This window comes from Haemaphysalis longicornis, unplaced genomic scaffold, assembly GCF_048455015.1.
Source record: "Haemaphysalis longicornis isolate Haplotype H1 unplaced genomic scaffold, Haemaphysalis longicornis Haplotype H1 scaffold_1, whole genome shotgun sequence".
Classification (NCBI taxonomy): domain Eukaryota; kingdom Metazoa; phylum Arthropoda; class Arachnida; order Ixodida; family Ixodidae; genus Haemaphysalis; species Haemaphysalis longicornis.
In genome coordinates this window covers 384,110,112-384,122,613 of record NW_027526203.1, presented here as the reverse complement: position 1 = coordinate 384,122,613, position 12,502 = coordinate 384,110,112, and the positions used below count along the sequence as shown (strand labels likewise).

Sequence of the window (12,502 nt, the reverse complement as noted above, 5' to 3'; positions counted from 1 at the left end):
AGGTGTGTTTTTTTTTTTCTTTTATTGTTCCATATCTTCAGTACGCCACACGTCTCACGGCGTCACTTTTACTTCCTTCGAGATCTCAACCACAAGACAAAACCGCTGAGCACAAGGTTAAGTCGCACAAATGGGCCTTCCTCGGGAGCACTTTTTCTTTGCGTTACCTGTATGTTCGATGCGTGTGCTATGACGCGGCGAGATGAGCGCAGGTGAAATTACACCGGTCACAGCAAGTTAAGGCTAGTTTCAGAAACACTGACCCTATAAAAGAAGACACGCTCGACACGCACCGCACAAAACAGGTCTCCCAAGCCCTGGCTGGGCCCATCTTGGCCCCGAGCACCGTTGGCACATTGCAATCGTATGGCCCGACCTATAGATCGGACCTTGCACTTGCATAGGACAAATTACGATGACTTCTATCTCCTTTTCTTTCAAAAACAACCACGAGCTGTGAGCCAACCGAAGCGCTGCTAAAAACATGCTGCGGCCATCAGCGCCATAAATGGATTCAAAAGTGAGCGCTTATTATATCTGTTATGTGCGTATCTTTCGAAGCAACGTGCATAACTGCGTATAGTGCGTGACTGCGAAAATTGCTTCGCCTCTTCTCGTGAACATTCATAAAACGTTCCGAGATGCGGATTTCCCGTCTTGCACTAAAATTGGAAGAAAAATAAAAGCAGGCTTTTATTGACATGGCTCCGGATATATGAGTATGAGATCGAGCCACGTTAGGCGAGTAATTAGGTCCTCGTCCTTCAGCTGTGTTAGTCACCGTAGATGCTATGATAGAGATGCGCTTTGGCAGTGCATAATATGTGAGCGGAAGAGTGCCTGACAAACCGTTCGCCTTGCTCATTTTTCGCGTTCTTCTCGGCTGAAAAGTTTAGAAAGCTTTAGGGCGTTTGTCGTCCAGTGCACGGCACGTGGCAAAAATTGAGGGGAAATGATGAGCAGGAGTATTATACTTCTTTTTCCAGCACTCGGGGTGCAAATTCCGTGCTCCGGTAATAGTAGCTCTCGCAAATTTCTCTTTTCTTTGGTGCTCGCTAATGCTTCATTGAACAGAATGCCAACTCTCGAGATCGTTTGAAGGCGCAAGACGCGCAAGACACCTATATCCGGCCGCCGCCTCCGCGTGAAGGGTTCATCTGGCCAAGTAGTCGACGGCAGCCGTGAACAGCCTATTTAGGGTGTGCCTCGCGAAGGCGCTCGCCCAGCGGAGGCTGTCCGGCCGAACGAGCCGCAGGACGCTTGAGACGAGCCAGTCGGATGCACGGACGACGACCCACCTCGTCCTTAGTCGTGGCGTCTGCGCAGTGAGACCAGAGCACAATCAGTGGCTGGCCACACGTGTTTGCTTCTGCCGCACTGATCATAAGTGCCCACGCGCAATGCTAACTGTCACGAGAATTATAACACCCAGGGAAAAAAACATTCACCGAGCCCCATGAATTCCGCTAGCTGTTTGGGAGCACGCGCACGCCAGTACCGAATTTCGAAGGTTTCACGAACCACATCGGCACGTGGCGTGCTTAATTTGCTGATTCATTTCGTAGTAGAGTTTAATGCTCATTTGTGCTCAACAAAAGGGGGAAAAACTCCCGCGGGTCCGCTTCCCAACAAGGAACCCGGATAGCCACCCTGCTAATGGCGAGGAATCCAAAACGTTACGCTCACATCGCTACTATTCGCCTCACTTCCTGCGTTCCTCGCAGTTGACGGACGTTCGGTTTCGTTGCAGTGAATAAATAAGGCCCACGGAAGCATTGCTGCATACTCTAAGCGAAACTTTTGTTCTTCAGAAAGGAAAGGTTTGGGCGCGTTGGTTGATCACCACACCAGAAACATGGCGCAGTTACGACAGTGGACGAGGCGAGCACGGGACAAATACCCGCTCCGTCCTCGCCTCGTCCTCTGTCATAACTGCACCATGTTTTCTGTGTGATATTTTTGTTGCTACAAAGGGTCAACGGCTCTTTCAAGACCACAGCTACGACCAAGCTCCAGGCAGTGCCTATCCCACTCGTAAATGTACTTGTATATTTCAGTGGACCCCGTGTCCTTATTTGCGAGAAACTGCGCTCATAAAAGCACACCATCTGTGCGTTCCATTTTTTTTCTCTCTCTCTCTCTCTATCTATCTTTCTCTTTTTTTTAGGGGGGGGGGGGGGGGGGGGCGCACGTTACCTGTCCATCACGAGCAGTGAAGTACAATCACTGTTTTCGTAGCACGGTAGCCTGTCTGATTTACGCTACCAGTGGCAGCAATTTTCCCAAACCGGAACACCTGTGAGTGGCTCCAGCAGAACAACTCACTAATTACTTGAAGTCAACAGCATAATACTAACTTCGCCCCTTGCGGCGCCATTCTTATCAACCTAAAGAGAACGCATCGATCGCTAAAAATATTCTGCCCCAACCTATTCTAGCGCTCCGTATGGCGGTGGACGGCGGCAGCTCGGGACCTCCGCAGAACTCAGCTGAAGCCACCACCCCCCTCAGACAAACCCGTGGGGTAGAGCCCACTTGCAGAGCGGCGAATCGCACACGAGGCAGGTGCGCTCACCTGCGGGGCCGGCCCCCGTGATCTCTCGAAGGCGTCCGCCATCTTCCTCAGGTCCTTGCCAGTTTTGGACCAGGAACGGTCCCGATGCGTCACAGCAGTGCTGCCGACAGGGAGAGAGAGAGGGAGGGAAACACCTGACTCAGAAGTGCCACCGGAGGGGCCTCCGCAGCGCTCGAAAGATGCTGCGCGAGAGCACGCGCCCAGCGCTCTCAATGCCACTTTGCGCAATTCCCCGGGCACTGGTCGCCGCAGCTTTCGTCAGCTGATTGGTCGAGACGGGAGAAAGATAAAAAAAAAAAAAAACTCCAGCATGTTATGGTGGCCCGTAGGCAATTAACACGGAGGCACTGGTGCAACGTGTAAATTATACCATTTTTTTTTTACTGCACGCGTTAGCAACAGCCTGCAAAACCTATTCGTGCCGGGCAAAGTGCCACACAAATCTTACGTATGCTAACGCATGTGCAAGCGAAGGCTGCACAAGGGATATAGTAATATGAATGAGACAGCGCGGCGAGGCCTCTTTTGAAAGCGGCGGGTGCTAGTCAGATTTCAAAGAATTTTTCGAACCGAACGGACACAACTCCACGAAAGAAAAAAAAAAGAACTGGCTTCAAATATCGCGTCAAATATCCAGTATCCTTATATCCCTGAAAAATGATGCAAAAAACAAAACAAGCGTAATGCCGAGAAGATAAAAATTGGGTCCACCTAGCTACCATCGTCCTTGCCTTGTATCATTCAATAAATGATGGCGTTTGATGTTATTTAGTTATACCCGCCATGTGTTTTTTTAACCGGTTACCCTGGCTTCGTTTGAGTGCCGCAACGAGAGACGATTACGCAAGAAATTAAAACCAAACATGCACAAAGGTATGCAGACATACATCCGTTCCACGTTTTCGGACACAGGCCCATGCTTTGCCAGCAGGCATATCTAACGTTGCTAAGCAATGCGGGCGAACTGAATGCATTCGCTGCCTGAATGCCGACAAAATTTGGGAACAGTTACCACATTTCGGGCAGCGTCGTTATTGCTATTACGTTAGCTCGTTTTCCCACATTTTGTTTCGTTACGCCGCATGTCAACCGCACCTTCTCGCTCAAAACGCCGAACAGGAATTTAGTGAAACCATTGCAGGCAAGTGATATTTCGCTTACACAACGAGCCAACTTGAATATGAACTTAGCAAGAACACTTGCAGAAGGAGTATTTCTGTGTAATTCGTCGTCAGAAGTTACTGCCCATGCACTTAAACGGGATAGTTTCCATGGCTCTGGAACCTGGTACAGCAAGGTGCTAAACTTGAATAGCGCACAAAGCACGCCTTTGCTTTCAGTATTAGTTCTGCGCAAATATTTCGCATTCCACTCAACAACTCCAGAGTTCTAAAAGAACCGCGATGAGCCGAAAAGCTGCACGTGTGTTTTTATTTACTGCGCCTCTTTATTTAAACAATTTTTTACTGCAATCGCTACAGATGCTGCACCTTTGTGACGTGGCGCTCCGACATTGAGTCACCCCACTCTAACAACCCTCCTGGGCTGTTGACCGTCACCCTCAGCTAGTCGGGCCATTCTCAACCACCACCAGAAGACCGCTGTTGCCAGGCAGACTATAAGGTGCGGCGGGAAAGGGGAAGGAGTTCGTGAAATGAGGTAGGTACTTGTGGCTTATCAGGCCGGCAGAGTGCCTGTGCGTGCGTGCGTGTGTGTGTTTTCAAATCGGGGGGGGGGTCCTGTATAGTTTGTCAAGAAATTAGGTAGTGGGAACCAAGTCACAAAGGGAGGATACACATTCTTTGCTAGCTAGACGAAAATTTGATCGCAACTGAGCAACACGTATCACGAGATTACGACGATATGGCGTTGCACGCAAAAAAAAATGGGGAAGGGGGGGGGGTGGCCACAACAAAAGAACTCTTTTTTCCTCCCCCCCCCCCTTCTTTCCACCTGCCCCTTGATTTAGGGGGCATAAAACAGGTAGAGCCGGTCACCCTGTTCCGCAGCGAGTGTTGAAAGAAAACAACAACTAAATACGCCACCACGCTCTAGCGCCCGCGGAACCTTATAGGACAGCGGGCCATTGCCCGACCGCCAATTATTAGCAACGGGTGGTCCGTTTGTCGAGTCCCACTGCGAGCTCGCAGCACCGCTCCCGTAGGCAGCCCGAACCGTCTTGCGCCGAGAACAATGGATTAGATGAAATGATTAAAACATGAGCTCCATCTCGCGCGACAAAGAAGCGTCGTTCGTATTATTTCTTGGCCTCCGGCGTTTTGTTTTACTCACTACTTTTCTCTTGCCCGCTTGGGTATTGGCTACTCGACATACGGCTTTTATTTGTGCGGAATTTCTTTACCCTTCTGAAGGATTAAAATAACAAAAAAAAAATCCACCCGTCAGGCAGCAGCAGCATGCAGACGAAGTGCCGCGGAGGCCGTTGGTCGGTCCCATGCGCGATGATCCGTGCAGTCGGTCGCTTACGCTAAGACGCACTCCAGCTTTCTTCCTTAAGTACGACCATTAGCATATTGTACGTTTCTGGGGTGTTTCGGCTTCCGCGGTCATTTTCGGCCGTTTTGATTCGACGAGACAGCGTGTGATTGCCATTTGCAGACAGCGCTCAACCTGACCGTATGCGGATCCTCATAACCGGTAGGTTGCGGCGAGCATCCAATGCGCCCTTGCCAGATTCGAAACTCAAGCATTAAAAGCGCAATCCGAGTATATACGTACACAGAGGAACCCGCTTTTGTCAACTGAAATATTTCAAACTATCGTTCAGATCCAAAAGTCGAACACCTTCGATTTCTTCTGGTACACATGTAGTACATTTTGTGCGGCGAGATATCTGTTACACGCGTCTATTTTCCCATCCGTTCAAGTTCAATATATCCGGGTTAGATGTGTCATACTGCGGATGATATAGCACATTTATTGCCCTGACACAATCCGAAAGCCAAACTCTGCAGCCCTCGAGAGCAGCTATCCACGAGGCCGGCCACCAAAAAAAAAAAAAAAAAAAGAACGCGATTTACGAACTGAGTCCAGGTGGCTGCTGCTAGATGATAGATGGTTGTTCGGCCGAAAGATATGTCATACAGTGCTTCAAATTATTTTTATGCTGTAACATCAATGTTAGAAGAACGCCCAAGTGCATCTCGAGACGATCCCTTTCAGCACGGGCGATTTAACAGAAAAGCCGCGAAAAGTTCATGAAACGTGTGATGCTGTCGCGTGCGGCAAGATTTAGAGATTCAGCGCAAGTTATGAGTCGCAATGAGCTAGTAGTACTGCTTAAATATATGTGCAGTAACGCCGGTGTAAACGCCGTGGTCGGAGTTCACACCCAGACACTCCCGTAGTTATGCTTCGCCGTGGGGCACAGCAGTGACTTGCCACTTAGACCGGCGCAACAAATTTGGAGAATGATTAGGCCGAGCCGTGGGCCGAGCATACGACTTGATTGAAGAATGCGTCACTGCGTAAAACGCCACTTTTGTATTCCTAGTGCCACATCGCATCTCCACGCGTCGCGGTGATCGATCATTCGTGTGCCCTGCCGTGAAGCAGACACAACCAAGGGTCCCTCGCCCCTCACAGTGGACGCGCTTCGAAAACTATGAAATCCGGCCAGCTTTCCCGGGTATTGCAAACATATCTTTCGTATGTGTGCAGTAATAGAGCGCCTGCCCTGACCGTCTTCGTTTTTCGCGTATGATTTCTTTATTCCGCTTAACTTCCTTCGTTTTCGGAAACACGCAGCAACCCACCCAACAAGCAGTGGTCAATGCTGGTTTTCTACGCCGCATCTTGCAACGTGTTAACTAACGACCAACTTTTTGCTTCCTTCATTTGTGATTAAGGAACCCGTAAGAGGTTCCGAAAACATAGGTCCCACCTTATTTTGTCAGCGACCGCAACATTTAGCTGTTCCATATAGATAGTTTTCCAAGAATATGATACTTTATTTCTGTGGTTATCTAGCATAAACCCATTAAGGCGTTTCATGGATCCGCGAAGCCTTCAATAAATGGTGGTCCCCTCCCCCGCGGTTTTACATAAGTCTATCTCGGTCCCACCCAGGCGGAAATACAAAAGTCGGTTTCTTTTCCAACAAGCATGCACACATTACCTGTGCTCTGTAACACTGCCAAATGCGCAAAAGACGTTCCTAAAAGTATAGAATGGGGGACGCAACAGTCTTTAAAAAGCAGCGCTTCTGCTTCACCACACCCCACCTGAATGACCAATTATACGGCTATCAAAGGAGCGAAGTAAATTAACTGCGAGGCCCAGCACACGATGTGTGCGCGGTGACATCACGCGACGCAATCATGAAGTGCATGATGCGTAGCATGGCGTCACAGATCCCATTATTTACTGGTATGTTGGGCTGCGTTATTTGCTCTCATGAACGTAGCCAGTAGCCATTAATGTGCATTGTGACAAGGCAGAACGACGCATTTTTTTTTAAATGTTGGTGACAAAGCAACAAAATTTACGTTAAGACGAAAAGTCTACCCGGGCAGGAATAGTAAGAGCGGCGCATTTGGGAAAGTCTGCTATTTGCCACAGCGCATATATGCTCTCGATCAAAGCACGCGCGGGTCTGTTTCACCGTAACGCACCTGAATGACCAATGTTTAAGATCGAAGGGACAAGTAGCCTATGACGAAGCGCAGCATTCGATCTCATTCAAGGAATGTGTTGTGCGTTGTGACATCGTGGAATGCGAGCATGATGTTTTGCACTGTGGGACGTGATAACTGATTGATCCTCCAGGTGCATAGTGGGGAAGCAGACCCACTGGAGTTATTAGATTGCTTGCAGGGCTCATCCGGGATCTGAAGCTGAAGGCTAGTATTTTCATAAGCATGAGTATCGATAGGCCAGCCGACGCGTTTTAAAAAAGAGGGGAACAATGTGGCGTCATACAACAATGGTCAAAGAACGCAAAGGTCAAATATTGTATTTATTCTGTGCATGAGCGCAGTAGTTAACCAAGGGTGAGTCGTTGGTTGAAAAAACAAATGGAGGCGAAATTATGCGCATAAACCGTGCAGGATGAGGCAGGGAACACCGGTGGAGGAGTACTTCCGCACTTTCCAAACGGCCATAAAACACGCTTTCCCTAGAAGCCCGCACAATGCCCGCTCCCCGGACAAATACTTATGATGGCAGGCGAGCAAATGCAGTAGCCACGATCAGTAAGGTGCTCGCTATTGTCGAGAAAGCGAGCAGCCGGTCGCGAAGTCCTCAGCGATGTCTCGAAGCGTTGAAATGCACTTACCGCGCTAGCGATGACCGCACCGAGTGGCGGTAATGCAGCGGGCGCAAAGTGTTATATTGCGCGCGCCTTTTCTGCGCCGCTTCCCCCCTCGGTGTGGACCGCGATCAAGTGGTGTTCCGCTCGTGGTCGGTACTTTGTCATTAGTGGCAACGGCGGATCGCGCCGAGTGCGCCAGGATGGTGCACACAGAGCGGCGCAGCGAAGGGAGCGCGCCATTAGCGGCCGTAAAGCGACGACGACCTGATAGTTGCCCCGTGCCATCGAAGGCGGCCGTCCATTACGCAACGCGTTTCCTAGACTCCTCGGCGGGGGCACGGTCGGGCTCGCCGGCGCCCCCGTGAACCTACAGGAGAGGTCTGCCGGTCGCCCCGTAATCGCCGCCGCAGCCACCTAGGCGACGTCGTGTCAGTGGCCGCCGTCCGGTGGACCCCCGCGTGATCAGCCCCCCAGCCGCGGGGAGGGTGTAAGGGGGGTGCACAATGCAAGGTGCATCGACACCGAGCGGGGTTGCTGCTGCCGCGATAACGGTGGCGGACCCGTCTGCGCGCCCCCGCCCCGCGATTTGCGCGGCGGCCAACCACGGGTTTGTTGTGTACACGTTCCGACGGGCTCTAACAGGTTTCCCGCGCGCGGGAGAACACGACGGCTGCTGTCGCTGCAAACAAAATGCCCGCGCTAATAACGGATGTTCCTTCCTCTCGCATCACGCTTTTGGCGCTTGCGCAAGCTGACATCGAGACGTCCACGTGTATCTGACGCCATTATTCATGTTCGAACGAGATGTATTGCGTATTCGAACGCTTGCGTTGCTTTGTCGACTGACGGACTGGCTGCCGACTGGCCTTTGCTTTCCATGTGACGGAAGATTTCTCCCACTTTGCGTTCAAGTTCCTTGATACGAAAACGAAAATAAACTCGAGGGGAACACCTGTACTACCTATGTTAATTCAGTATAAAGTCATTAAAGATTAATAAAATGGACTCAAACGCCTACCCTGTGTTATTATGAAACATAAGTTAGAAGAAATAGAATGTCTCAAGCTACGCAGTTTCTTCAAAACTTCTAAACAAAAATAAGCTCACCCTAAATAAGGTATCCCAACAATCACGCGATACATTTAAAACCTTATCTTTAGCGTTAGTGAATGGATTTTATTTGAATATCTTGTAGCAGGCAATGTTTTTTTTTTGTTTTTTATACAAATCTATACGCGGATCTGTACTCCACTGCGCTTAATCGCGGGCCCGTGCCAGTCACGTGCACATTTTCTGAGAGTTTGCATATCGTCATGCGCTGCTCTAAAACCTAATTAGCTGCACTGAGAGCCGCAACAAAACGGTTACGCGAAGCCGAATCAAACGACTCCCGTCTGAGCGAGCATGCCTCGTTGGCCGTTTGTGCTCTTCATGCCATCAAAGAAAATGCGGCCCCTCTGATTCGACGACGCAGCACGGCGACCGCGAGTAGCACGAAAAGTGGAAAGTTGCAAGTTGCAACGCGCGTTTCTTGTTCGCTCTCCGCGCCTCTCCCCGCCGGGGATCAGAGAGCCTCGCTTCGTGCCGCTTGGCTTCCCCGCACGACGCGAGGCGCCTGTTGCAACCTTTCGTTCGCTCTGAAAGGACCACTCGAAAAGGACGCCTCGAGCTTTCGGTATCCCTTCGCTGGAACATGGTTCTGTGCGCGAAGAGCCCTTCACCACAGAATCTTGTAGCAGGAAAAAGCGCGCCAAAAGCACGGACGCGGGAACGCATCTGAGGAAGCGCTACAGGTGCGGCGATGTTTTTGGCAAGCGCGCGCGGCGAAAGCTGCGCTGAGGCGAGGTTCACGCCCCCTCGAGAGACGGACTTGGCTGCGGTTCGCGCTAGTGTAAACAGAGAAGAAGTAGCTCCAGAGAAGAAGTAGCGCCGTTCGTATGCCATTTCGCGCGTGCGCCTTGCGTAGTACGAGGAAAGCAGAAAAACATAATTTCGTTCTCCAAACCTGTGCATAATGTACCATTTGCGTTAGTACGCCGAGATTGCGTAATGTTCGCACCTATCCGCGCATGTTTACCAGCACTCATTGCACGTATGAAACAGGAATAACAAGGCGCTATCTAGACTCAACAGGTGCTTCGTTTAGTGTGGCAAACATTCGTTATAACGAAATCACTTTATTCGAAGTCATCCGCTGTCCGTTTAAGTCATAAGTGCACAAGCCCCACAAGCCCAAGTCTTAGAATATATTACGTTATTCTGGGCGCACGCTATATTTATAAGCGTTGAGTGGCTCCATCATATTTGGCGTGAGCGACAGGGTGTCGCGCTGCGAGTACAGGTTTGTCAAACTACCTTTCGAATTGACTACCCGCACCCGCTCTTGAAAACATCACGTGTCCAGGTTACAACAACGAGACAGCGTAGTATGCTCGACGGGAGGCTACAAATTACACGATTTTCACAATGTGCACCTTACATATACATCTCTTTCTTAAAAAAAAAAAAAAAAAGGTGCACCAACGCAACCATAAGCACACGCTCAATTTCGGTTTAAAAGTGCTAACTGTAAATTCAAGCACACATTATACCTTGCACCGTACTCGCAAAGAACGTCGATACCCGTTGCAAACGAACGTGATTGTACCACGCGAGTTGAAGTGCATGTCCTCTGTATGTGAGCGTTTAAATGTGCCAACCGCTTGTTTCGTATCAACAATCTTCCCAGTTAGGATACGTACGGCCTATAGACTGCAGTGAAGGACCGTTACATACTGAGGTGCGATTGCGCGAACGCAGACGGTCATTTGCGAAACACATTGAGCAGGCCTCGACGGAGATTTTGATCTGGTACGCGGACGAAGCTAAACTAGCGGTCGTCACGAGCAAACTTTAGTCAACAGATGTAATCATTTTAGCAGTGCGGAGAAACACCATGACAACTGCATGCAGGTGTGGACAGACAATCGTTGCGTGTGGAGCAGTGAGCGAGTCGCTGCAGATTAGCATCATCCAGTATTAAACGCAGGGCAGACAGCTCACATGTCGTCCGAAACTGTGACCGAGGAGGCATTGAATATTTAGAGCGGGCACTGATTTCTTATTCGTTTACTTACAGACGTCGGGCTCTGTTGCTAGGCGAAAGGAAAGATACCATCAGTCTTGTTCTGCCACTTGATGCGGTCGTATACACATTAGCGTGCTCTCTTGCATGCTATATGTAACGACGTAAAGACATCATTTTCACTTGTCCCCTTCCCCGCAGCCGGCCCCAGACATCGCACAAGATTATTTACGAGAAACTGCGCTTGGCGGTTAATCCCAAGCGTTCTCTTGCTGTTGAAAGATAAGACCCTGCTTATAGGTGCGCATATAGTCAGCCCTTCATTAAGATGATTCTAATCTGGGCGCAACGGGTCGTTTCTAGGGGTTATTAATATTAATATTCTGCGTGATCCTTGCATCTTGAAGAGTCATCTGCAGATAACTGTAGACAGGTTACTTTCTTTCCGGGAGGCAGACAAATTACGTCGCAAAGAAACACTATTTTTGTTTGCAACATTGCTATTAATGGAAAACATTGCAGCGGGCAGCCCAGACAACACCCTGCTGTAGAACGGCTTTCCGTTCGATTCCGTGATGTGACAGTCGTCCGTTTTATTAACACTTATTGGCCTTGATGACTAACCGCGGTAAAACAGGATCACTCATGTATGTGTAATGCGATTTGCAGGCTGTTAGTAAAAGCGAGCGCACTCGCTTCGATCACCGCGTTGCAGCGCAAGCCGCTGACCTTGCACTCGTTACATTGCCAAGGCGACAATAAAACGACGACCGCGTCCAGAGCGCCCTCGAAGTGCGGTCCCGTCGGATGCTAAACCAAACCTACACTGGCGTGGCAAGCGTGGCAAGCATGGCAACAAGACCGCGACGTTCGGGAGTCGTGACTTGGTCTCGTCGCGCAGCCGTCAACTGAGTCCAGTGCAAGGGGTGAAGTGCAAGGCTACGCGAGCTGCATGACACGCACTGCCGTGCTGGCAGCTCGCGAGCGCGCAAACGCCCGGGCGCGTAGCCGGCCCGGATAATTGGACGCTCAAGGAAGGAGTCGCCCGGGGGCGACGCGCGCGCAAGGGCGGGGGCCTCACCTGGCGAAGGAGCAGGGCTCGCGGCGGCACATGGCAACAGCGGAGCAGGGCGCTCCTCGGCCTGCGGTGGCGGCGCGCTCGGGGGCCGCGGCGGCGTGGAACTCGGGCCCGCAGTCAGGCGACTCGGCTGCTGCTGCTGCTGCTGCCACCGCACCACCAGACCGCTAGCGTGCTCTCGGGGCTCCCCTGCCGACAGATGACACCATTGTGTTGCATCACAAAGCGAGGGCGAGAGCAGGAGCGAGAGTGCAACGCGCCCTCTCTCTCCCCGGGCGGCTCCTCCTCGCCGGCGAGACACGTGCGCGGCGAGGGCGAGCGGGATCCCCGCGGGCGTGCGTGCGAGGCTCGCTTTTGGCGATGATGCTCGCGCGCTATCTCGGTGGACCGAAGCGCGCTCTCGGGCTCTTCCTAATCCCACCCACCGAAGGAGCCGCTTGGGGTGCCACTTTTGGGGCCGCAGAAGAGGCCTGCTGCTGTTTGGAAAGTGGCCTTCGGATGCGCCCTTCTGTT

General features: G+C 51.0%; 1 long non-coding RNA gene across 1 annotated transcript; it reads right to left on the bottom strand.

Annotated features, from left to right (window-relative positions):
* Window positions 1-1,014: 1,014 nt before the first annotated feature.
* On the bottom strand, window positions 1,015-12,180 carry LOC144155220 (uncharacterized). The gene is made up of 3 exons (XR_013319531.1): window positions 11,993-12,180; window positions 2,576-2,675; window positions 1,015-1,318 (listed from the first exon to the last, which is right to left on the bottom strand). It is a non-coding gene; the product is annotated as an uncharacterized LOC144155220 (long non-coding RNA).
* Between the last annotated feature and the right edge of the window lie 322 nt (window positions 12,181-12,502).